The following is a 27,135-nucleotide window of genomic DNA, read 5'->3' on the forward strand; positions in this document are numbered from 1 at the left end:
TCCATCAATACTTGACATTACTACGATATGTTTTTGTTACTCTACTTTAGTGAAAGACTTATGAATCAACCAATGTTAATGAACCATAACCATCACAGTCACCATTAAAAGTTCAAGCTTATATTCCCAACATTTAGTATTTCCAAATGATGCAGTGCTATTGTAACTGGTCTGTCAACATGTAAGTCGACCGCTCAGACCGCTGAGCTAACTGGCTGCGCTGGCAAGTCAGATAACACCATGCTCTTTTAAAGGCTTTGTAAGTGAAGTTTCATGGTCATGCAATCCTTGCATTCTGTACCTTATCTTACCAAAACGTCTCCAAAATTTGAATGTTTTAATCGCTTTAAAAGGTAAAAAGGTAAAAGCAAAAAGGGATGTTGTGTCCTTTATGTCACAAGTTTACGCAGCATTTTATCAAATCTCCTCTGGCATTATCTTCCTCCCGCCTTGTGAAAGCTAAACCCAGTGCAAAAACAGCCATTCTGCAGTCTTCGAATGTTTGTACATCCCAAGCATTTTGTAGCCCAAATCTTTTTGTGTGCACATCGACAATCAATTCAGTTTTGATGAAGGGAAATGTACAAGTTCAGTTTGGTGGGCTCCTGTTGTTTACATTGTGCTCCAGTTTTTAACAGCTTGATAATCAAAAGCTTTTTCCCCACTCATCTTTGTGTTGAACTCAGAGTCATAATGGAGGAATAAATTGAAGTTGCTGAGATTTCAGCATACTATTATGTTTTATATGCTGCTCATTATTTCACACAGACACATGATGGCAGACACATTTAGAAAAGAACATGCGTGTTGGCCTTACAGGACTTCAAAGCAGTTTGCTTTCATATTTCAAATGTAATTCACCCCAATTCCAGTCAAACTCAGCGCTTTTGTAATTAACCTAACTGCAGACTCCAATTAATTAAAGCAGATCTTTGTTGTTTTCTGCCCTCTTGGCAGCTGGTTCAAAATTACTATTCATTATTGATACTGGCTAAGAAATGCACATATTGCTGATCATCATTATTGCTGCATGGTAAAGTTGAAATGATTAAATTTGGAAAATCAAAATAGATATGTCCCAATGTTTGGAAACCTGACTATATTTCCAGGAAAAAATAAACTGAACTATCAATATATCTCATGAAATTTTTTGCAATTCTAGCGAGACATACTGAGCCGTATGCACAATTTGTAAGAAATGTCTCCACAATTGCATTTTGTTTGGAAAAAAATCTGAAAATGCACATAAACTACTGAAGTCTGTATTTAACTTAAGTATTTTTGCTCTGATTTATTTGAATCTTAAAAGCTTTTAAAACAATACTACATTGGCGGGTCATGTGACTTTGTGAGGTAACATCGGGTTTGCAAGCAAAACACTTGTACATCACCATCTCAGAGTACATTGTGTTTGACATTTGTAATTCTACTATCTGAGTGGTGATTGCTTGTCCCTGATATGGTACTATTATTGTACGATTGCAGTATTATGAGAGTGACAAATATCCTATTATATTTTTACCTGATAATTTAACTTAATAGGGAAGCTTTCTTTTCACAACATTTTTTATAGTTATTTTTAGGTATGAGTTAGAAATTGAAACACCACTACTATAAATTTAAAACAAAGAAACGAGAGTTTTTGAATACAATTTATAATTAAAAAAAGGAAATTACATGTATCCTTCGATATTCACACTCGAATGATATGCTGTGAAATTATGTTGTCACGGTTTATGTCATATAATTTCATCTTAATCCAAAAATATTACTGAATCAATGTCTGACAATGTACCTTCTGATCACATTGGACAATTACCAAAAAAAAAAGTTGATGACGATATTGAGATTTAAATCTGGATTTATTGCTTATTGCTGCTGTCTTTGGGCAAAAGTTGAAGACTTTTAGGCCTGATTAGAATGTAATTTATCTACCAAACGTAAATAACAATACAGTATGTTGCAAGAATAAATCTTAAACATTGGATATCGTCATCCTTGGTTCCTCTTTGAGACATCTCACTAAAAGATGTTTGTGCAGGTCTCCTAAAAAAGTGTTGTGTAATTTACTCCTCCAAGAAGGCAGTACTTTATTCTATTTTCCAAGGTGAAGAAGTTGATTGCGTATACACCCTACTGTGCCCAGTATATCATATTATATATTCATTTGCTACATTATAAACAAGGTATTATACATTTGCATATTTATCCATGCCAGCATGGACAGAGCTGTACGGTTGAAGCATGTGTTGATGCTGCTGTGTTTGTGGTAATGAAGGCTGAAGATGGTGTTTATTCGGAGCTGCTTAATTAGCAGCAACAGTAATGAAGACACATGGGACACAGTGTTGGTATCTGAACAGCCAGGACGGGCTGATTATTTAGACTGGATTTGTCCAAGAAGCTGTTCTTTTTACTTTTTACACAACGCACACAAACGCGGGCACGCAGACAGGCTTCTGTTTGTTGATCTGCTGCCAGAAGAGGTACATGCACAAACACCTCACCCTATGTGTGTGTCGTGCACGTGTTTGTTTTTGTTTCGCTGTTCAAATAATGTATGTGCTCGCGTGTGGGGTGTGTGTATGTGTTTTGCAGCTTAAAGCAAAGCTTCTAGGGATTATTTACTGTTTGTTTTTACAGGGGGCTACTTGATCATAGAGATTTTGTTGCTAACGGCCTCAAATCTGCAAGAATTAAATTACTTGATTATTTTCATCCACTTTAAATTGCCAATTAAACCGGCACCAAAGGGGATTTATGTACACAGTGCTTCAGTTAAATCAGACTAAGTTAGGTAAACACTGGTACTGAGTAATGTTCATCCAGAGTGACACGCAGCAGTCATTCTAATTGGTTTAATTAAAAAAAAAACTTATGATCCAAGCAGACTGTTTTTATAACCCAGTGTTTTCCCCCCCAAAATTGTAGCTGTCAGCTGTTTAAAGCTTTTAGTAAACTGTGGCACAATTCTATCTGGTACAGAAAGAAGTATGACGTAGGGCAGGGGTGTCAGACTCGGGTTGGTTCGCGGGCCGCGTTAACGTCAACTCGATTTCATGTGGGCCGGACCATTTTAGATATAATATTTAGATTTTTTTAAATAAATGGATTAAATGAACTGGATTAAAGGGCCTGAATATTCATTTTTTATAGATCTAAAACAATGTTTATTTTAGCTTTTTTAAAATATATTTTTAGATTTTATAAAATAATTTTTGAACTAAAAACACAGAAAAAAAGGTTTAAGAAATTACAGTTATTGATTTAAAAGGGGGAAAATCAGGAAATTTAATATACATCTATACTCTTCATTTTAATTTGATCCTAAAACAAAAAGTCGGCTCTCATGATTTACTTTCCCGGGCCACACAAAATGATGCAGCGGGCCAGATTTGGCCCCCGGGCCGCCACTTTGACACATGTGACGTAGGGTGTCCAGACGTCCTGCACTATGCAGGACATTCCTTAATTTAAATGCCTTCTGCATCCTGCACAGCCTCAAGTAGGACACGTATTTGTCCTCCTTTTTGGAGTTTGGGAGTACTCACTGTATTAAAAAGCAGTCACATGTAGGCAATGCTAAGCACTTAGGAAAGTGCTATTTTACCTTAGCATCTAATTTTCTGTCAACTTTTCGGGGCCACTGCTGCTGCTGATGCATCTTCTGTTACCATGGCAACTGTTAACCGGAAAGTTTTCGTGAGTTCAATTAAATTGTTGTTGTTAGTTTTAGCACACTAAATAGCCATTTACTACGTTAGCGTTAGTAGTAGTTGCTGGAGCTGGAATCTTTTTAAAAATATAAAAAATATTGAAAATAAAATACTGTGAAATTTAAAAAATATTGTTCATTATGAAAAAAACTTTTGTGATACATCAGTCTTGTGTTTCAAACATAAAAAGGAAAATATAAGCTCACTATGGTTATAATGTCATAATTTAAAAATAAACCGGAATCACCTGGTCTTAAAATCATTCCTAATACATTTGCCTGCAGCTGCAGCTGTCGTTATGTTGATTCATGACTCGTGGGCTTCTGGGCATTTCTATGTAGCTCGGCACATTTCGCCTCAAAATTAAAACAGGAAAAGTATTTATTCTGCAAACACAATATAGAAATGTTTTTCTTTTGATTTGAAAAAGTGAAACGTTCTGCTTGTGTTTATGTGTAAAGTTCTTGCAGTAAAAATGCATCTTTAACCTCCTGGCCAAGGCAATGATTGCACACCACACCGGTCAGCCACCTCTGTTAAGTCTGGACAGAGACTTGTGACAGGTGCGACTATGATGGTGACACCAATGACCAGAAAAAAATCAAATATGTAGCTCTGTTCAGTGGCCAACCAAGCAAAGTGGATATGAACCTTCACTAAGCTATCAATGTGCATCTCTTTTTTTTGCTGGTACATTCTATAAACACCTCATCCCATCTCATCTAATTTTCTGAACTGCTTTACCCACATTAGGGTAGCGGGGGGTGCTGTAGCCAATCCCAGCTGTCTCCGGGCCAGAGGCGGGGGACACCCTAAATCGGTGGCCAGCCAATCACAGGGCACAAGGAGACGGACAACCATGCACACTCACACCCATACCTAGGGGCAATTTAGAGTGTCCAATCACCCTACCATGTATGTTTTTGGAATGTGGGAGGAAACCAGAGTACCCGGAGGAAACCCACACAGGCCCGGGGAGAACATGCAAACTCCACATAGATGGGCATGACCTGGATTTGAACCCAGGAACACAGAACTGTGAGGCCGATGCGCTAACCACTTTAGGGTATTCCCTGTCTGGTGCCTGTAGTGCCCTGGGATATGCTTCGGCACCCCGGCGTTATGGAAAATGAATGATTTTTTTTATATACTTTACATTTATAAAACTATTTTTATTAAAATTAAAACACTTACACCAGGACACACTCTAATTTGAAAGTAATTTGGTCATAAAAAGTAAAATATTGTGGAAAAAAAGATTTTAGTGAGATTTTAAATTAAAACGAATTTCATTTTTCCAATGTGCAATACAGAGAAAATGTAAAAGACAATATTTTCTTGAAGTAGGCTAAATAATTTCTCAGGCATTATTAAATACTTTTATTATTGTATCCAGTCAATTATCTCATATTGTACCGCCTACTTGGCACGCATTGGCTACTCGCTGTCCGCATCATCCGCTTTTGGAGAAACAACATCTAAAAGAAGAAGCAGCCTCCATCCGACTCACACGGTAAAAAGAGTAAGGCAGTGATTCATTTAAAAGATACAGAAACAATATAGAGGGCGTGTGTGACTATTTCTGTCTTCGTTTTTCCTGTTTTGATAGTATCAGCGTCTTAATGCTGTACACGTGTGGCGTGACTGACGTCACGTTCGTCACACAACGGCTGCGCTTGCAAGCGGTGTCACTTTTTGTGTATAAACATTAATTTCTCCATCATCAAAGGTCTACGAAATTCGCAATTTGCTCACTTAGATAATTTGTGCAACCTTCTTTCACATGGAGGATGTTTAAACTCGGTATTAACTAGAGATTTAAAAGACACATTTTTCAAACTTTTCCCTCGCTGTGAAATTATTCAGGATTTTTGTACTCGTCAGTGCAATAATCATTCATTCATTTTCTAAACCAATTATCCTCACAAGGGTTGCGGGGGGTGCTGGATCCTATCCCAGCTGACTTTGGGCACCAGGTGGGGGACACCCTGAATCAGTAGCCAGCCAATCACAAGGCACAAGGAGCCGACTAACCATTCATGCTCACACTCATACCTAGTGGCAATTTAGACTGTTCAATTAGTCTACCCTGCATGTTTTGGGATGTGGGAGTAAACCACAGTACCCACAGAAAACCCACGCAAGCATGGGAGAATGTGAAAACTCCTCACAGTGAGGACAAACCTGGGATCGAACCCTCGACCCAGAACTGTGAGCCCGATGCGCTAACCACTCAAACACCGAGCTGCAATCTTGTGCACCAATATAGTCAAAATATCTTTACCCACAATTGTAAACTGCTCTACCGTACAGTGAAGTAGATTTTTGCAAAATCTGTTGAACAAATAGACAAAGCATTCAGGATTGTTTAAATAATTTAATCAATTATTTTGGAGGATTATATAGCAGTTTATAATTTGTTGCAATCATTCGCAGACAAACACACAAACATTTTAGCTCTTGGGCTTCTGGTTTTAAAACAAAACTATTGGGTAAACTACTAAGATGAGTGATATAAATAGGGATGATGGTGAGATGGAAAATAAAGTCAAAGTGAAGCAACAGATCAATACTTCACTGCTGGGTGTTGACGCGGTGGTGCCAACTGTCTCCCTTAGCTTCCTCCACAGCTTGAAACACATACACAGATACACATACTTTAAAGCATGAGTCAACAGTTGTGAAGACATTGGGATTACCTGGTTTCTCAATGTTAAGCAGTCTGGCTGTATTTGCCTGTCCATGAAAACTGTCTAAGCAGCACCAGTAAAATCTGAATCTGAGAGCCCACAAAGCCTACAAACCCTACAAAGACCCACTCTTTTACCTGAAATGTCAATGACTGAACATCCATGACATATTTCAGCTGGAATTCATGTATTTTGGGCTGGTCATTGTTGTAGTGTAGTCTCATAGGGGGCTGTAAAAAAATACTGAAGGTAAATTGAGTTGTGTAATGATGTTTTTAATGCATTAACTCATGTCTGTAGTCATCAACTGGAACCGAACCTTTTACTACTATTATTGATCGTCTATCCATTCCAAATGCTTTCAACGGATGTTGGTCTGACGGAATTTTTCTGTCAATATGAAGCTTGTCAACAGCTATAATAGTGAAAAGATCCCTGTAGCAGTGCAATGTATTAGATTTAAAAGCAGCACAGCTTTTTACCAAACGACCATGTTGCCTGCATGTCTCCAAATCAGAATATCTATAAAAAAGATTGTGTTAAGTGTGGTTTTTCCTTTCATGGGGTAATAAACAAAAGATAAGCCACTGATGTACTCGAAACTGTATCACTCACAACACATTTATTCATTTTTGATAAATTTGTAAACATTAAAAAAAGTTTCCCAGTTTATAAAAGCAATCAATATTAACATCAGTCAAAGTAACTGCTCTGCTTGAGGTGATTCTTTTCACAAAAAAACCCTCTTGTTTGTTTTATGTGGGAGATCTTAATTGAAAGCTGCATGCAACACCACCCCACTTTCTCCACCAAATTTTATAAATTGTACAAGCTCAGGGTTTTCTCATGTGAAGTCTTATGTGGGAAAATTGACTTCATTTACTTTAATTCATGTTTAGACTCTCATAGTAGCACTGACATTGATAAAAAGCACATCTTTTTTTTCATTCTTTGTATCATTGATATCAGTAGTACAGCCTCGGGCAAATACACTTCTTGATCTATATTTTTATTTCTCAATATAAAGCTCCACTTCAGCCAGAGAGTGCAGCATGTATTGGTAATGCTGCCGGCTGCATTAAAAACTACATTACAATTCCAGAAAATTGGGAAAATTGATTCTCCAGGTAAGGGAAAAGATTTTTCTAGATCAATAATAGTCACAATCACAACTCTCTCTTACTCTATAGCACATGTGTCAAAGTGGCGGCCCGGGGGCCAAATCTGGCCCGCCACATCATTTTGTGTGGCCCGGGAAAGTAAATCATGAGTGCCGACTTTCTGTTTTAGGATCAAATTAAAATGAAGAGTATAGATGTATATTAAATTTCCTGATTGTCCCCTTTTTAAATCAATAATTGTAATTTTTTAATCCATTTTTTTCTGTGTTTTTAGTTCAAAAATCATTTTGTAAAATCTAAAAATATATATAAAAAAGCTAAAATAAACATTGTTTTAGATCTATAAAAAACTGAATATTCAGGCCTTTTAATCCAGTTATTTTAATCCATTTATAAAAAAATCTAAATATTAAATCTAAAATTGTCCGGCCCACATGAAATCGAGTTGACGTTAACGCGGCCCGCGAACCAACCCGAGTCTAACACCCTTGCTCTATAGCATGGAATAATTTATTTGGGAATGCATTTTTATAGACTTCCCTGCAAAGTTACTAACACACTCTATGGTTACGAACATCTTAAAAGGACAAACGTGTAGGGGCGACCGCCTGGTGAACATCTACAGGGTCTGTGATGACAGTCTAAACCAATTAAGTCAGTCAGTGCTGTCAGCTCACTGTATCCCTCCACTGTAACTCTGGTTGCATTATTGATCTTAAGCCATTTTAAAGTTGTCAAAGAGCACCGTTCGCTCTACATTTTAGTGTGAGACAGAGTCTGCAACACCTTCTTTCTCATTTGTGTTTCAGAAATGACTTGAAAGCGAAATGCCAAGCCATCCTATCGGAGTCGATGAGCTGGAAAGATGAAGGTTGAAAGCGCACACGGGGCTATCGCAAGGCTAGCGTGAGAGAGGTGGACACCTGTAGCGCAAGTGCCTCGGGATTTTTGTCACAGGTAATATATTTCACATCAACCTACCTCGCAATTTGCTTTTGTTCCTCTAAGTATCTGTTATTACTCTTGGACAAATGCACAAAAGGTTATGCTTAACGCGGCTGAAAATATCTTGCTTATGTATGGTGTAATCACATAGGCATATCTGCTCAATATTGCATTTTATATTTTACTGACAGCAAAATATAAGTCAGGGAATAACTATGAACTCATATTTTGACCAAAACCACATTCAAGGAATTGACCCAACACAGTACTTGCTGAAAAAAAAGAAAAAAAAAGAAAACCTGTCAAGAAAACAACAGTTGACAACTGTTACTTTCTGAATAAAACATTCATTTTTTCCCAGAGCAACAACAACAACCTCCACATATTAATGCCAAACAGGTACTACCAAATGAAAAAACCCAATAAGAATAAATGAACAAATAAATAGCCAAATAATTGTTTAACCAATGTTTTTATTATCATTTCAAACATCCTTATTAATCTCCTTTTTCAAATATATTAGAGCTTGGGTAAATGACTGAATGATATATGTTTTTTAAATTTCTGCATTTTGTTGGTTGGTACTTTATGGAATTCTAGTCCTTTACTTGCATTCGTTTACATGGGGACTGTGCCTCATCAAATAAGGCTTTGATAATTAAAACGCAATTAAAGTTTTATGACGTTATAATTTTCAGAATTGTCACCATATTGTCTAACTTTATCTTCTCATCTAAATGGACAGCTAAGACTAGATATTAATTTCATTTTGATCAGCCATTGGGGAACTAAACTGTGCAGCAGTTAGTATTTCTGTTTTAGTTTATAAAATATCACCATGTTTCCCAAGAGATTGTATTACTAGACCATTTGAATCTTCATTGCCTTAACAGTGTTTCTGATAGTCTCAAAGAGACCTGAGTGTTGAACTAAACCTCAAGCAATTGATTTCTGTTTCAAAACGGACAAATTTAACCTGGAGAAGACCACCTTTTAACCAATAATCCACATAACTTTTAAGAGCTGGAATTCTTCCACTTGATTTATTGTAACCACTGCCCAATGTCTTGGATCATAAAAATTAAGTAAGAAAAAGCAAATCCTTGTTTTAATATTTAAAGGACGTGTAAGAGGTGACTTGTTGTTTTCAGTCTATAACAGTGGTCTCCAAACTATTCCACAAAGTTTTCATTCCAACCCAGAAAGAGGACACCTTTTTTCACCAATCTGGTGTCCTACAAGTGCAATCAGTGGATTGCAGTCAGGTGCTTCTTGTTTTCTGCAGAAATCTCATTGGTCAAAATGTCTGTGGATTGGTTGGAACAAAAACCTGCACCGTTATCGGCCCTCGAGGACCAGTTTGGGGACCCCTGGTCTATAATTTGTTTGCTCAGATCCTGTTTTCCTTTAAAACCTTTTATCTTTTCACCTGAAATTGCTTCAATGTGTAATAGGGGCATTGCCCAAAATAAGGCTATTGTCTCTGGACAGGATTGTGAGTATTTTCATCTTACTGTTAAAGCTTTATCAGACTGCTGTGGTAATCAGGCAAAATTATCGGGGGAAAAATAGAGCTACAAAAAAACTACATTCCTTGTTCCATTTAATCCGAGGCACTCTTGCTCTGAACTTCATTTGGCGCTACATCCACACAAATAAATAAAAATGGCGATATGGGAAAAAAGCTCCTCCGTGGATTCAAACAAGTGGCTTACATTGGCAGTTTGAATTTTCTTTGTGTTGAATTGTGCTTTATCTATAAATTTGCCTTGAATTGCCTAATATACGATTACTAATGTTGATGGGGCTCCTTTGCACAGTTGACTGTTAAGTATTTCATTTACTGACATTTTGTCTTACTAACCACATGTAAAACAACCCTTTATTCTGAATTTTGAATACAAATAAATCGCCATCTATTGTATAAATTACATATTGATTGGAAATGTAATTAATATAGTACATATTGTAGGCTTCCCTCAGTACTTAAAAAAAAAAAAAAAAACACTACTTTGTCAACAAAACAGGACTTTCCTTTGGACATTGTCTACAAGAAATACATCTTGTTTTCTATTTATTTTTTAGGTATTCATTTATGATATCTGTCCAACACATTCACTTGACTTCAAGTTATTAGGTTACTCCACATGTGCTCACCACTTCTAAGTTCATCTCATAATATGTCAAATGGTTAGGACTGGGTTCATGAAATAAATACTGTTATTAATTTGCAACAATTTTTTTCCCACAACTACAAGTGGATGACTTGGCGCCCTTTATCGTCTAAACGTTTTACGCTTTGCATTGCACCTGCACTATTTTAATGACTTGTTTGTAATCAATGCATCATTGGAAAAGAAAACTTGCTTACAAATAGCCCTTTCCTGAATAAATAAACATTGAACTAAAGAAAAAAATGAGTAAGTAAAAAAATTGCACTACCTGGAGTTATTTACTTTGCTGTAATTCCATGCCTTCTCTCAATACAAGCCTCAAGCAGAAGGAATTTACATAAACCTGTAACAGCCACGCTTTATCATTTAATTGCTCCCCAGTGTAAGAGACACCTTAACATGCAAATAATACAGAAATTCTGAATTAAAATCAGAATACAGAGACCTGAATGGGGCATTTGTGAGTGGGTGACAACAGCAGCCCTCTTTGCTTAAAGACTTTTCAATTTTCTTCTTGCTGAAGGAAAAAGGAACATCCATGTTTTTTTTATACTTTACAAAATGGCCAGTGTGTTGATGACTCTGCTGTAAGCTTTGGATTGCACCCCTTGGGAAAATATATTTGCATACTCTTGGGGAACATTTTGAAGGATTTCATAGCAATAGTAATACACTTTATTTTGTAGGCATTGACATATAATAATCAGAAGTCAGATTGGTCAGAAGTTGATCTTCTGTGTTAAATTCATGAAGGAATTGGGGCTTTAACAATTCGAGTCAAACTAGGTTGCATAACTTGGTTGCAACCAGCAGAAGTGCTGTTGCTCCAGTTTCCAGACCAACTTCATGTTATGAAGGGGCACTGTACATGCAGACCTCCACTATGACATAACTCTTCCACGCAGCGCTGTTTGACAGGATCAGGCTGTGGTAAATGATTGCACTACATCCATTGAAGACCTTTTAATCCTATTTCAAAGACTGATGGCAATGATCACTGTGGTGCTTTCTAACATTGTCATTTCTCTTATTAGTTCCAATTTTAACAAAACAGCATGTAATGACATGTAAAATTAGGTTCCTTATGGTGAAGGAATAGTGGTCACACTCATTGGGGTCCACAACATTGTTAATGCTGGCAGAGATTAAATTTATTTACTCGCTTCGTGTAACTTCCCCTGACAATTGATCTTTCATGTAATTGTGTAGTAGCTTCAGGTAGAAGTAGAAGGCCTTTTTCTCAAAACCAGTGTAGAATTGGAAAATTGGATTTTCTTTACCAACATGACAAAATAAATTTAACCAACAAAGATACTAGTCATTGCTCATATTCAAATCTCGAGTATACTGTTACTGTTAGGGTTAGTTGGGGTTTTGGTTTGTTTGTTTGCTTTTGGGGTCTAGTGTCCCTCCATGCTTCCCTTCCTCTTGTAACCAGCTGCCTGTGATTTGGTAATCAGCACTTCTTTGTCTATTTAAACTGTGTTTGTTAGTCTTTGTCGGATTGTCTGCTTTGTTTGTACCATGCCAAGTTGCCATGCTGCCTGTTCCATGTTCCTTGTTTCCCCATGTCTTCCCGTCAGGTTTGATTTTGTGATTTGATTTCTAAGTCATTGGTATTTTCTAAAGATTACCACCTTATTAATTAAAGTTTTGTAAGAGCACTCCATTCCACGTCCTTGATTGCTTCCCCGCATTTGGGTCGTACACTTCGTTCCACGCAGTTACAAAGATTCAATATGAACTTGTAAAACATTTTCTTACCTAAATTTAGACTTATGTAGGGCTTTGCAATCAAACTCGTTTATCACTTTGTATACTGTTATAAATGGTGCTACTTTGAACACTACAAACGCATGACTTTCTGCGTATAAAATATAATTGGTTAGTTTTAGTCCAGATCAGCATATCTGCCATGATTGTGCTGTGCACAAGGTTGTGCGTGAATGTCAATGAGTACTGACTTCTCAATTACAATTATGTTCTAGTAAGAGCATGTAATGTGTGTAGGTGCATTATGTCAGAATCTGCTCTTCTTAAAAACCTCTTAATAAAGTAATATTAGGCCAAGATTAAATTCAGGGTTGACAAAGCACATTAATTAACAAGAACAGGGCTGTTCACTGTAAGTAGCAACAGCCTCTCCTTGGAGTGTCTGCATAGAAGAGAGGACTTAGCCATGTCATTTACCTGCATACTAAGACATGCTGAGTAAGTCCTTCAGTGAACACTGATTGGCCCCTGTGGACAAATGGACGCACTGATTGGTCCTCACTATACTCAAGGTAGCAGGAAGACAGTCCTCATAAAGAGAGATGGATGTTTAATATCTTGCAGCTCCCTTGTTATGTGTTTGGTCCTGTGTCTCTTATGTGTAGTTGTTTGCCTCACTGATGATGGTTGCGAACCCCCACTCCAGCACACAGGCATTCTCTATTGCTTCTGTCTGCAAAACTTACTTGATTCTTTGTGTGCCGCACCTACACTTCTCACTTCTTTGCTTTACTCAAATGGTAGCTTTCATAAAATTCTCTTCAGTGTGAAATGAGATGGGGGAGATTGGCTTGGAGTATTAGAGCTATAGAGGAAGAAAGATTCAGTAAGGAGGTTGTAAAAATGAGTCCTCCGTGGGGAAATGCCCACAGCTGTATTAAGATCTGTCTCCCTGTCTTTTAAATGGCTCCCATTCTCCAACTAATTGTTTTGAAGCCAGCATTGTAAATCCCTGGCGAGATCTGGCGCTACTCACAGAATTAGCCTGGAGTTACAGAAATATCTCCCTTTTATCAATCTTTGAGAGGCAAAGACATATTTTTTCACCCACTGCCTCGTCCTCTCTGAATCCGTAGGAAGTCTTAGCGTACATTTTTTCATTTCATGCCTCTTAAAATTATTTGTAATTTTTTTCCACCAGCAACAGGGAGCAAAATGGTCAATGTTGATGAACTGCATCCTCTGTATTAAAATGCATGTAGTCCTCAGCAAAATATTAAAATATTCACATAAAATATAGCAAATAGTATTTTCATACATTTTTTGAGTTGTAGTGATTTTACGACAAATATATTTCACAGAATAATTTCTGCTGAAAGCTTTATTAATGGTTTCTACAATTATGTACTTTTATTAATATCGTTTTTTTAGTCCCTTTTAAAAATCTCGTTTTATTTGAGTGCCCTAGAGTTCCAGTTGATATATTTCTTTCCAGTTTGTGTAGAATGGAAATGTACTTTGATAACTATTATTTTTAGATGTAAAATTCTAATTTAGTTACCCGATGATGTGCACTGGAATGTGATTGTCATTATTAGTGAGCTTAAATATATATTTTGTTTAAATTGAAGGCATATTTTTCTGTACCTTTTGTGCAATAAGATATAGAAACAAATTTGAACTAATGATTCATTCCTTAAATGTAATTTAAACAAAATGTTCAACAACCAGGTTAAATATGTTGAATATAATCAATATATAATCTCAAACACTGAACACTCAAACACTAACTCAAACAATATCAAACAAATGCACAACATGCAGCAGGTCTGTTAAGCCATGAAGATGTGTGTCCTAGTTATAGTTTATTTAACCTATTTTACTCTGACTATGAGTACATTTCATTGTTTGCGTGTATTCCCCCATTGAATCATTCTTCTTCTCTGGTAGTTTTTTTTAAATTATTATCTGCCTTTTAAGGGGTATCAAAGACTGTAGTGCATGTGCACAAACCTGTGGTAAAAGTACTTCACAACTAGAAATTGACAAATAATGGAGCATTTGAATAACTTTTTTTCCGTTGTTAATGTTAGAACTCAATGTTAAGTGATAATGAGTTAAACTTTTTAATGAAAACTTTTAACGTTAGAAACAACCTTGGGCAGCAATGTTGTATGGAGCAGTCAAACCAAGGTGAAGGGACTGTACATCAGAAGGTGGAGATAGCGCCAAGGAAACAAGAGAATTAAAGTATTAAATTGTTGCTTTGTGAGCATGACTCAATGTCAGCCCCGAATCAACAACCTTGTCAAGTTGGTATATTTATCCACACAATGTGACTCTGAGCCAAGGGGACTTTGGAGGAAAGTGTGGCCTTCCCTTTGTATGCAAGTCAAATGAAGCCAAGTTAGTTTGACTGATATGGATATTACTGTGCTGGATATTACCACCGAAGCAGGTTTTTCCATATTCATGCTGATTATTTTTGGTCTTTCCTACACAAAGCAGGATTAAATGCTGCCTGCTGAACAGTCAGAAACCAATCAGTGGCTTTGATGTGAAGCCTTGGCAGACGACGGGTTGGAGAAGTGAAAGGGGTGGGAAGAGAGCGGCTGTTTTGGGGGAGAAGTAGAGTTGAGAGAGGGAGGCAAAAAGGCTGTAAACAGATGAAGGAAACGAGAGAGAAAAGGAACCACACTTGAGAAGGACCCAGAGTGAGACGAGAGTTGAAAAAGCGTCCGTTCTGGTCAAGATGAGATGGTTGATTGCACATGGATGGCATCCAGGAAGTATCCGGAGTGGATTGGAAGAGTGTCGTGTCCTTTGAGAGCTTCTCTTTTAATCATGGCTGCCGGGATTTTGGGAACCCGCCTCACTAAGGAGAAGACATTCTTAATTAGATGGCATGTTGCAGCATATTTCCATTGAAGCAACACCCTGCACACCAATAATTGCACTTCCTTTCTGTCTCACACCATCAAACATATGCATTCCAAATACCCCAAAAAATGTACTCAAGTAAGAGTACTGCTGCCCAATTTTGCTTTTACTCAAACAACAATAACCACAGTTTGATAACAATAAAATGATCTTAATTGATATTTGTGACAGCGCCTGTTGTATGTCTTTCGGACATAATGGAAACCATAGATCACCCACCCAGCATCAGAATACTCGTAGGAAGTGGAAGCAAGAATATTCGAGTTAAAAATAAAAATATATAGTTTTCATTAAAGCTACCAAGTCTGTAGTCAGAATTTGAGGACATTGCAATACATCTTATTTCTTCTTCGCTCTCTTGTCCAGTTATCCAGACCTTTATTCATCTTTGTCTTTTGGTCTGTATATGTATGTGCAACATTTCAGTTGCTTAAAATTGTTTGGTTACACAAAAAGAAAATGGAAGTTAGGCATGTATATTATATGAATCACTGTTTTATATTGTATATCACTTTACGATCACACTATGATCATGTTGCAGGCCAGTATAGTAAACTGGATAATAATAGTACATCCTTGTTATCTACTTCCTGTGCTTCCATGACACTTTGACGCATCACTGGTATAGAACTGCATTGTGCCACAATTCCACTGTGGCCACCCCATCACATTGGAGACTTTTGCAAATGTAATGACTTATTTTATTCACAATTCGAGTTTTATGCATTTTAATCATGAAATGTAAAAATTGCAAATCGAATCGCAAATGCAATATTTGCCAAAATAATCACAATTAACTCTTGTGTCAAAATCAGGCAGCCCTTGCATGTAGGAACTACTCCAGAAATGTTACAAGGTTAAATATTCTAAATGTCGTATATGCATCTCGGCAGTTTAGGGTCAGACACTGAGAGAAACTCTTGAGCCAGAGCTTGCCCTCTAAGCCAAGAGCAGCCCCAGAGCCAGGCGGGCGCTGACAATGTGACTGATGCTGGCTGGCAGCTTGCTACACACTCCTACTGTTAGAGAGGTAAAAAGATAGAGAGCGACAGCAGGGAGAGATGAATGATTCAGGTCATGTGTCAGAACAGGATTGATTTGGATGCCGACCAAAAACACTGATGGCTTATGGAGGTGGAGAAATGGAAGGTGTGACAAAGAATGACTAATAGATTTTGGATACCTCAAGTTGCCAGTTGGCTCCTGTTGAATCAAGGAGGTCATCGGGAATTAGCTGGATGAAAACTGTACTGTGATTGCTTGTGCTTGTGAGATCGGTATCTGTTGCTACTTTATCACTTACTGTAACCAAACAGCTTTTCTGGTTGAAATAAAGAGCTCAAATCTCGGGTACAAAAGAATGCAGCACAAAGCATTGTTGATATTTGAAGTCGTGGAGCTTTAAATCTACACGAGCTGCATCATCCCTCTGTACTGTGGAGTATCTCATCAGTTCTCCAACCATTGTCTTTCACCGCATTGTCCTTTAAAGCGGCCACATGCCCACAGCCAGTAACACCCCGAATCGGACACAATGGAATGGAAGCACATAGAGAGAAGCAAAATCTTGGCACAAGGAGGCTGTATGTAGCCACAATTAACACATACACAAACTCACCTACAGCTCACACACGCTCATGCACATACATAGGGGCTCAGAAGCAAAAAGATGGCACAAAAAAAGCAGGGAGCGAGGGCCAGACTCCTGTACAAGCCCTCTGGGTTTTAGGATGGATCCTACCATACAGGACATAACACATTGGCGCCCCTATCCATCAGGCTGACACAAGGTTGAAACAGGTTGAAAATTTCGTCAGACAGAGGTTCACACCAAATGATGAAAATAATGTTAATATGGAGTAGAAATGGAGAAATAATGAGACAAGCTGAAGGACCCTATATATTTTGTGTTTAGATGACCAGGTGTGTAATTATTGCGCTTATTTCTTGTTGCCATCTGCTTGCAAATGGCACAGCATGGGATTGGTGTTGTTTTTCTTTCATTTTACAATCTTAGTCTCTGTATTGGCCCAGCTCAATGTTGACCACTGACTTTGTTGATCTGCGATTGTAATTGATCAGGTTTAACATTGATGATTGTTGTCCTGGGCTTTTTTTAGGCAGACCAGGACGGAATAGATCCTGTGTATATAACCTTTCGGGGAAATCAAAAATCCAGCCTTGAACTTTGCTTATTCCATCCATCATAAGATTTACCACAGGATCCTCCACACAAGTTCACAGTTGTGATATATAGTGCTATCAGTTCTTCTGGAGATACTAAATAATGGAAAATGACATCAGCGCAGATATCTGTCACCCACTGTAGCATCTGTTATAGCATATAAGTGACAACTATTCTAATGCAAATGATTGCAGTGGGTCTATACCGAATGTTAGTTCACATGCAAAAATGTAGAACTCCTATATAAGGGGACATCTTGAACAAATTGCAGCCTCAGCATGTATTGTCATGAAATGACTTTTGTCACCACAGCTAAGACACATAAACTAAGACTGGCCCCATTCTAGGCCAAACCGTAGTGTCAATTAGAGGATTTCCAGTCCCATATCATGCCAGACATGTGCAGTGGTGTATGGGGAAAATACAAGATAAATCACTTAGTGTGTCATTGTTTGCTTTCTGTACTCTGAACATGACCAAACTGAGGATTTTTTTGGGTGAATAATTAAAGGGACGTATATAGGAAGTGTATTTGGAGTATGGTGCGTGACGTGTGTGTTTGGTTGTGTGACAGACAGAATGTGTATACTCAGGTACAACTTTCAAATACCTTTTAAATAACAGCCATTCTGCAAAGTCAGATTGACAAAACGTTTAATAATTTGGATAAAGATTTGCTGACTTGCACAGTTTGCAGGCCAAGATGATCAAATCAATGCTTTTGATGGGTTCTAATAGGAAGAGAACAAAAATGGAATTGGATCTCTCACCTATTTCATATTCTACAGTAATCTAGCATTAAAATGGGTCATTATGCATTGTGATTTTTAACATAAAGATTTGTTATTTTTTAATAGATTTAATAGATAAATTTTAGTGTTTTCATAAAAATACAACTTTGGTTGGTTTATTATGCTATATTGTTACTACAGTAGTGGTTTAATTGTTTTCTTTTATCTCAACAATAATATCACATATCAGAAATAATTTCTGAGACAATATATCATTCACTAAAATTTGTTATCACGACAGGCCATTTGTATGGCTTTTGCTAGTATGTGTCCAGAGCGAAGTTTATTAGAGAGTCACATTATGATGTTCCTGTGTGGCATCATCTTATTAGTGCATTTATGGAACAGGATACAAGTATTTATGCCAGCCATTTCAAGTATGTTAGCATCTTTGTGTAAGTGTTTTTATTGCTTAGTTCTGTTATTGTAAGGCCATATAGCATGTAACAATCTCTGGATTATCCTTGTGGGTATTTGTGGTGTTGGCATCCAAACGGATAGTTTTTAGAATGGAGACATTTTCCCTTGGTTTGAATTAAGTCTTTTAGTATTGCACTGCCACACTTCTGCTCTTATTTACTGTACCAACCACACAGTTTTTCTGGGCCTTCAGCACTTTGACAAGTTCAAGGGAAGTGGTGATGTTTCTTGCCATCCCCGGGTAAGATTCAACAAATACGAACACTCCATGTGTCATATTTTGCTCAGATATGGCACTGCTTTCATAATGTATGTACTTGGTATCAACATCAGCAGCAAGCTAGAATTTCATATGAAATTAATCCGATTTGCTAGCTATACTGAAGATAACGCTGACCTTCACTCTTGTTGGGAAGAGCTGCTCATCAACAGTTACACCAGTATATAACTAGGTTTTAGGTTCATATAGTGTAGAAAAACAGACAGTAAAGCAGGAGAAAGAATGTTGAAAATTCGTACATTAAAACTAAAAGGGAAATTATACACCAACTTTAAAAAGCAGGCAGTCAAGGAGACTGCTATAGCATCCAGCGTAAGGTTCTCATTCATATTTTGAATTTTTAGTGATAAAACAATGTTAAAATAGAATATAGACATATATTTAGGAAAAACAACTTATGTTAGCTAGGTTATGATGTTGCAAATTTTTAAAACAGTCAACAGTAAAGTATTAAGGGTGTTGTTTGACAAAATTATCAGTATAATAGATTTGTATGGCTGGTCTGATGGGCAGAAATACAAATGATATCATGCAATTTCAAACAAAAAGATTTGCCTTTTAAGAGGTGCACTAGCAATTGATGTGATATTTATGGTATTAAATTGAGGTAGTGACATTTCAACCAGACAGCCACGAGACCACCTGTCTGCAGTCTAGCTTTTTGAATATTTGTTGCCTTTGTAGGGGATAATCAAGAATAACATTTCATTATTTACTTGATGTCAAGGAGACACTTTCATTAAATAAATCAATTGACAGGGCAATATATAACAAGATGTGACGCGTCTTCTGAAATGAAATCAAAAAGGAAGAATGTATGAATGTAATACTGGCTGGTGTTGTCCATTCTCCTAAACAATTAAGTGGGTAAAATAATATATCAGCGGCATAGTAGTCGAGTAGTTAGCAAATCTGCCTCACAGTTATGAGATCACAGGTTGAATTCCTGGTTGGTTCTGGCCTTCCTTTGTGGTGTTTGCATTTGTGAGGATAAGTGGTAGGGAAAATGAATGAATAATATATAATAGAGAAGGCTTTAATTACATTATTCCTTTCTTCTTTTTTTTTTACCATGAAACTTCTTCAGAATACCCAGCTAAAGGTGAAGTACTACTGTATGTTCCTTATGGACTGCTTAAAAACTTTGTTAACATGTCAGCTATAGTGAGGTGAAAGCACCCAATTTTGCAATAATCTCTGTTCTAGAGTAAAATAAGCTTTTATTATTCCTGCAATGCGAAAGGTAGAGTTTTACAGCTGCAAAGTGGATAATAGCCACATGCAAATATAATATCCAAGTATCTAAACATATCTTCGTGCATATTGAGCAGAGTAATTGCAGCACAGTGTATTGTAACTGTTCAGCTTTATCCTCTCAGGGGATGTCACAGCAAAACAACGATATAGCACGATATATTCGGCACGCAGGTTTTATGCCAGATGCCATTTCTGATGAGTTAGAAATGAACCCAGGCCTGCACAATGGCAAGTTGTGTGGCAAGGGTTCATGAATAGACATTTCAGATACACAAATTAGTAGGAACAGCAGCATTTTATGTTGCAGAAAAAAATCAATCCCACATTGTAATTATATCAACAGTCTGAACAGAAAAATGGCTAGTTGTTACAGGGCTGCCAGTCTGGCTATTCCCTACTATTGAGCTACCAATGAGCTGACTTCAGTGCAAAAAGTATGATTCCTCACATGCCTGCATGTATGATCATTTTCCATCACACCAAATATACAGCAGATTGTAAGGCAATAATCTTGCGCCCTAGGGTCACAAGAGGATGTAGGAATCTGTATTATCATGTATGTTCTTACCTGTCCATCTCTTCTCTTACCACCTTTTTCCTGTGCCTGATAGCGACAGCTACTGCACAGGCTATTGAGGCAGGAAGTTCTGCGTCTTGACTAGCTGTCTTTTCAGTTGACAGCGGAGTAGCTGAGAGCTGAAGAATCAGGAAACAGCTTTTATCTTGTCTGTCTCCTGCCTTTTGCTCCCAACTTCCTACTGCATCTAAGCGCAATACAGAATTTGTGGGTTGTGGTCTTGCTGGATGATGATGATGATGATGGTGGTGGTGGAGTGATAAAAGCAGGACTGCGAAGGGGAATAATATTACACAGACAGAAATGAAAGGAAGTGAGACAGAAAGATGTTGGCGGTATCTCTCGAAGAAAAGGCTTTGTTTCCCCATACTTCTGTCTTTTTTACGTATTCAGAAACCCTCAGTGCTCAAATGGTGAAACTGGCTCAGCGACAACAGATGAAGAGTGTCAGCTGGTGGTTAGGAGGCTCACGCACACTGCTTATCTGCCGTTTTCTCCGCAAATCCCTTCCAACTCATTCTGTACACTCTCTTTTTTGTGTTTCGCTTCTTGCCTCCCTCCTGGCTGAGTTGTCGGAGTCTACTTGAGTTGAATGATCTGCCAAACATCTGATCGCTAACAGAAAATTGCCAGGCATGATTGCAGCCAAGGCTAAAACACTGCCACCCAGATACTTGTTTGAAAGTAGAGGCCCTGTCCAAATCAGGTCACCTGTTAAACTACTACTACTAACTAGTCAACATAGTGTATAATGGATTTGTGGTGGCTTATTATAATGTTGCAGCCCGGTGTAGGAATGGTTAGCACGTAGGCCTCAAAGTTCTGCGGTCGAGAGTTCGATCTCAGGTTGGTCCTCACACACATGCACACACACGCAGACACACACACAAGCTAATAGACACATATGCAAGGACACACAAGCTTCAGTGTCACCAACATTATTAATGTAGTATCATCTAATCTCTGCTATATAGAAAGAGTTTAAATTTATTACCATAACCTCTTAAAGGCAATATATCAATTAGGGCATGAGATTTTATAGCTGCATTCTTTATGTAATTTACAGCAATTTTGGCTAGTATATGGCAGTAAATCTGCAAACAAATCCATTTCTTCTCCTCCTTCAGCTATTGCGGGTTGACAAAACCGCTATTAAATCAACACAACAATATATTTACTTGTGCAGCTCTGGCTAGTCCACGCTATTACTAGGCAATCATAGTTGGTGAAAGCGATGACGTATCCCTACCCCTGCTAGAAGTCAATGACGTATCCCTACGCCTGCGAGAAGTCATTGTGAGGTCGCCAACTCGAAATCTGATTGGATAAAGCAACAGTTTTATCGATGCTTGTTTTGTGCAGCAGAGCCTGCAGAACTGATTGTGAAGGCCTTAAGGCAAATTTCTGACCCTGGCAACAAATAATAGCTGAAACCTTTGAAAACATAATTAACATCAGTCTGTGATTCAGATATTTTTTTAGGCCAGCAGAGAAGGCCTTGCAGGCCCTGACGGTCCACCACTGGTATAGGGTGATAGGTATCGGCAGTGATTTGAAGGTAGTGTGACTGCCATTGTCTTCTAACAGTGTGTCATTTTATAGTGTCCTTCCTACTGCAGATCCCTAGGATTGCCCATGTGTTTGTGACACTGATATTGTTTCTATACTGTTCACTCATGTGTAGTGTGTGCAGTAAGGGCACTGCTAATTTGATGTGTCAATGCTTGGTTCCCCCCAGCATGATGATTCCCTTCGTCAGCAAACCGTGAGCTGGAAAATAGACCTCCATTATTATGAGATTAACTCAAGTGGTAAAGGATTTGAAGATCTCTTCAGCAAAGTCAATGACGATTAAAACAGTTTTTCTGCTGAGTTTATAGTTCACCTGACTCTTAAACTGGTTGGTGATGTAACACCAATGTCAATGTCACGGTTTCTTAGGATTTGTCATGATGTGAACTTCTTTTATTTGAATAGTGGAAATGCTTGGGTTGATATGGGAGGGAAAAGTTCAAGGGGTTACAGAATGTGGCTTTCTTGGAATAAATCATGGACTTCAAGAGAAATGTGAACAGAAGTCAACATGAAGCATCTTTGATTTGACTAAAGATTATTGTAGGACTGGAGTAGCTAATATAAGGAAAAGAGATACACGTGACATTCCACCTCTATTCTTTTTGTGACATGACTTCATAAGACGACAAATACCCAAGTCAACTGAAACCCGTTTTGAGATGACCTTGTAGGCAAAGTCAAGCACAAATATTTGGTCTATAATGACAATCACAAGAATGTGCAACATGATTAGCATGATATGTACTCCTGCACACATCTGATAACCAGGATGCTCTGGTAAAAATGTTCTGTTAATTCAATTTTCCTAGTAAATTACAGATATGGTCTTTATGAATTGGAAACATTTTTCCATCTCGATGAAAGGGGCCTGGCTGTTTCCTAAAATTTTAATACACCTGATCCGTCCCTCCATTTTTGATGCCGCTAATCAGGTTTCGAGTCACCATTCGTGCAGTCTATCCCAGCAGCATCTTGGACTGATCACCTGTCAATCCCACACAGAGACAGACCAATCACCCTCAAATTTCAGTCTTCCGTTTAAAAATCGAGGTTATTCTTGAGTGAACCCACATAAGAGAGAACAAAGCAAGACTATCAAAAAGACTCCAGAATTGTGCATCCAACTCGACAGGTCTGACACAATGTGAATGAGTGGAAACATCCCCTTTTTTCCTTGAGTGCCAAACCATCCAATCAACGCAAACTCATATTATTGAAATATCGTTATTTTTTCCCACCTTTCCCGTTATCTGAAGGAACAGTTATATTTTCCCCTTGCCGATAGAGTGGAAAGAGAAGATTAAAGAAATCTTGTCTTGACAAGTAAGAAAAAAAGGAGAACAAACTTGAAAAGACTTAACAAAACCCATCTCTGAAAAAGAAAACTTCAAACAGAATCAGAACGTGCAGCCAGTGAAGGAAAGATGCAAATGTATCACCTTAGGCTGAATGTCTACCTCCATAGCTGACTGTCAACCTGTCTTTAGCTACTATGATTTTCTTTTTCCTGTGAAAAGTGGCATTTATCCTGCATCATCATCATTGCTGCAACCACTGCAATCTTTGATTACCCTTGTGTTGTTGTCATGTCATAAAATGCCTCTCTTCATTCATGCACTTCATATTATTGCCGCCATTTTCATATCTTCTCACTTCCCATTACATGGCAACAATGGTGCGGGAAAAATCTTAAAATAGTACTTTTAAGATTGGATCAGATGTAACCACAATGAGGTTTGATCAATGGCGATGCGTTTGTGTATCTGTCGCTTTACTGGCGGACAAGCTGTCACAGACGCCTGCTCTGCTGCTCCCCATGGACTGATTATTATAGAGCTGTTATCTCTCTCATGCACTAACACACACGCACACACACCTACACACAAACCAAGGTCTGCCGTACGACACATCACACCCAAATCTCCTTCATCCAAACACTTAAATTAGAACAGAAGCAGGAGTCCAGAAGTTGTTTGACATGTTCTTCTGTGTGCATGTGTTGTTCATGCTGTATTTGTCCATACAGTGTTAAATAGGGGGGGATCCCTAAAATGGGCCCATTATATGCATGCAAATTATGTGATCCTAATTCCTCGCCACACATTTTGAAAGGGAACTCTTTTCTGAGGTAATATGCAATGTGCCGCATATCATTTTTTTTCTCCCCCTTTTCAAACTACACGCTCCTTTTTCCCCGCCTTGTTCTCTCTTCTGTCTGACATCAGAAACCAGAGTATAGTCTCGCATGTTGCGCTATGTGTGGGTAATTCCCACTGACAACGGTGTTAATGGATGACAATAGCAGAGAGGAGAGCACCATATGTCTGGGCCTGGGGCGGCACCAAGAGTGGCAGAGCGCACAAAGGCGAACAAAGACAAGAGGGATGAATGAGCGAGTGGGTGAAAGTATAACACAAGAAAGGAAGATAGAAGGCAGAAATATGAATCAAGGGGCAGGGGGAGCAGGGGACAATTAAAGAAACTGTGAACAACATTCAAATAATGAGAGGAAGAGATAAATAAAGTGATAGACGATTGACAATGACAAAAAAACAATAGAACCAACAGAAAGAAAAAGATTAAAATCAATAATTATTTGTTCACTCTACACTCACAGGGATCAACTTTTATTGTTATTAGTATCCTGAAGCCTTGATGGCATTTAGTTTTATTGTCATATATTTTTGGATGTTAACTTTCTCAGTTATTAAACTGGCACTAAAGTTATGTATGTATCTGTGTGTGTGAGTGTGTGTGTGTGTGTGTATATATATATATATATATATATATATATATATATATATATATATATATATATATATATATATATATATATATATTTATATATACATGGTGGGCGGCCTGGTGGGACAAGTGGTTAGCGCGTCGGCCTCACGGCTTTGGGGTCCTGGGTTCAAATCCAGGTCACGTCCACCTGTGTGGAGTTTGCATGTTCTCCCAGGGCCTGCGTGGGTTTCCTCCGGGCACTCCTGTTTCCTCCCACATTCCAAACACATGCATGGTAGCCTGATTAGACACTCTAAACTGCCCCTAGGTATGGGTGTGAGTGTGCATGGTTGTCCGGCTGGCCACCGATTCTGGGTGTCCCCCGCCTCTGGCCCGGAGTCAGCTGGGATAGGCTCCAGCACCCCGCGACCCTAATGAGGATAAAGCAGTTCAGAAAATGAGATGAGATGAGATATACATGGTTATGGCTTGGTTCTGCTAATACAGTCCAACTCAAGTTAACCATTGTAAAATAAAGACATATGCTACATCTTGTGCTTTCACTTCAACTGTCTGTACTCGTAGCCATCACTATGCTCATCCTTTCCCTTTTAAGTTTCAGACAGCTTCCTTCTCTTTATGCACGCATACACACACACACACACACACACACAAGGGTCATATAACTTCATATACTGCTGCAAATTCTGAAGTTAATGGTCTCGTTGACATAAAGAGATAAAAGCGGCAACATGTCAAATATGGGACCACGAATGAGAAAGGTAGGGAGGACAACAAGGGAGGGAGAAGGAATCATGAAGGAAGGGGAGGGGCTATCTTATTGAAATGGAAATAGAATGGGCCAATTAAAACATTCACGAGGAGCTTGTTTGTAACTTCAGCTCTCATAGTTGATATATACAGCACATTCCGACTAAATGAATATGTATGAACTGAACTTCTGAATTACCACTCTTTCTGAGTCTGAGACTGTCCTTTCAGTCCTCAGTCATAACCAAAATCTGTACAAAAATATTTCTTTATGTAAATTCCCAAAGTCACCCTATATCAAAAGAATAACATTAATATGAGGTTTCCAATAAATACAAGGTATTTCAACCGATAACCACTTTTCTGAAACTTTTACTTAGCAGTCAGCCATATAATACATATACTACTATCCTTCCCCCCAAAAATCTCACAGCACACGTCTTTTTTTAGAAATCATATTATTCTAAATTTGACAATGTTATATATAACTATTTGTATAATGTATCATTATTTTTTTGTTATTGATATTATAAAAACATAATAATGTATATAATTTAGTAATATCAATATGATAAAATCTTTCATAGATGAATAGCATTTTCAAATATCAATTTACCAAACATTTAAATGTTGTTTTCAAATGGAACATTTCATACAGTTCTCTACAAATGCATTCTATTGGGTATCAATGATGCTGCGCCATCGCTGTCGAAGCAGAAGGCGAGCAGGTTGCTGACAACACCACCAGCCAAAGTGATTAGACAGTGGGTCTGTCTTTACTTCCAGGCCAGTTTGTGTTGCACTAGCCTCACTTCCTGCTATTTTTACATCAAAAGTGTCTCACTACAAAGCTGAATTATGTTCACATTCATCCCCTGAGGATTTAAACTTTTCAAAGTCTACCTGTAAGTGTTCCCAGACTACATTGGTCTAGTGCTAAAGTCATTGAAGCCTTCAGCCACTAGTTGGAAGAAAGAACCCCCTGTTGCCCATATCACCTCAGCCTTTTGCTAATACGCTGAAGGACAATGAATCTCTGAGGATCTCATTTGCTGTCATGCGATGCTCTACTGCACCTTCATTCCAAGCGAGTGAAACGGGAGCAGACATAACGAAGCTTCTCTGCAAAGACCATCTTTTTTTCCACTTCTTGCTCACTGTTCTGCACTTTTTTGTGAATCCTTTGGCAGTGTGAGGGTCGTGACTTTTAACATGAGCCCGAAGCTTTGACAACGGGGAATCTCATGAAGATC

The 27,135-nt window shown here is 38.0% G+C and overlaps 1 long non-coding RNA gene across 1 annotated transcript in view; it reads left to right on the plus strand.

Annotated features, from left to right (window-relative positions):
- The first annotated feature begins 5,173 nt into the window (after window positions 1-5,173).
- The window catches only part of LOC144072791 (uncharacterized), a 92,733-nt gene continuing 70,771 nt past the window's right edge, over window positions 5,174-27,135 (plus strand). The window contains exons 1-2 of the long non-coding RNA XR_013299943.1: window positions 5,174-5,229; window positions 8,337-8,484. This is a non-coding gene — a long non-coding RNA (uncharacterized LOC144072791). The remainder of the gene's footprint in view (window positions 5,230-8,336; window positions 8,485-27,135) is intronic.

Source organism: Stigmatopora argus, chromosome 4, assembly GCF_051989625.1.
Source record: "Stigmatopora argus isolate UIUO_Sarg chromosome 4, RoL_Sarg_1.0, whole genome shotgun sequence".
In the NCBI taxonomy this organism is placed as follows: Eukaryota; Metazoa; Chordata; class Actinopteri; order Syngnathiformes; family Syngnathidae; genus Stigmatopora; species Stigmatopora argus.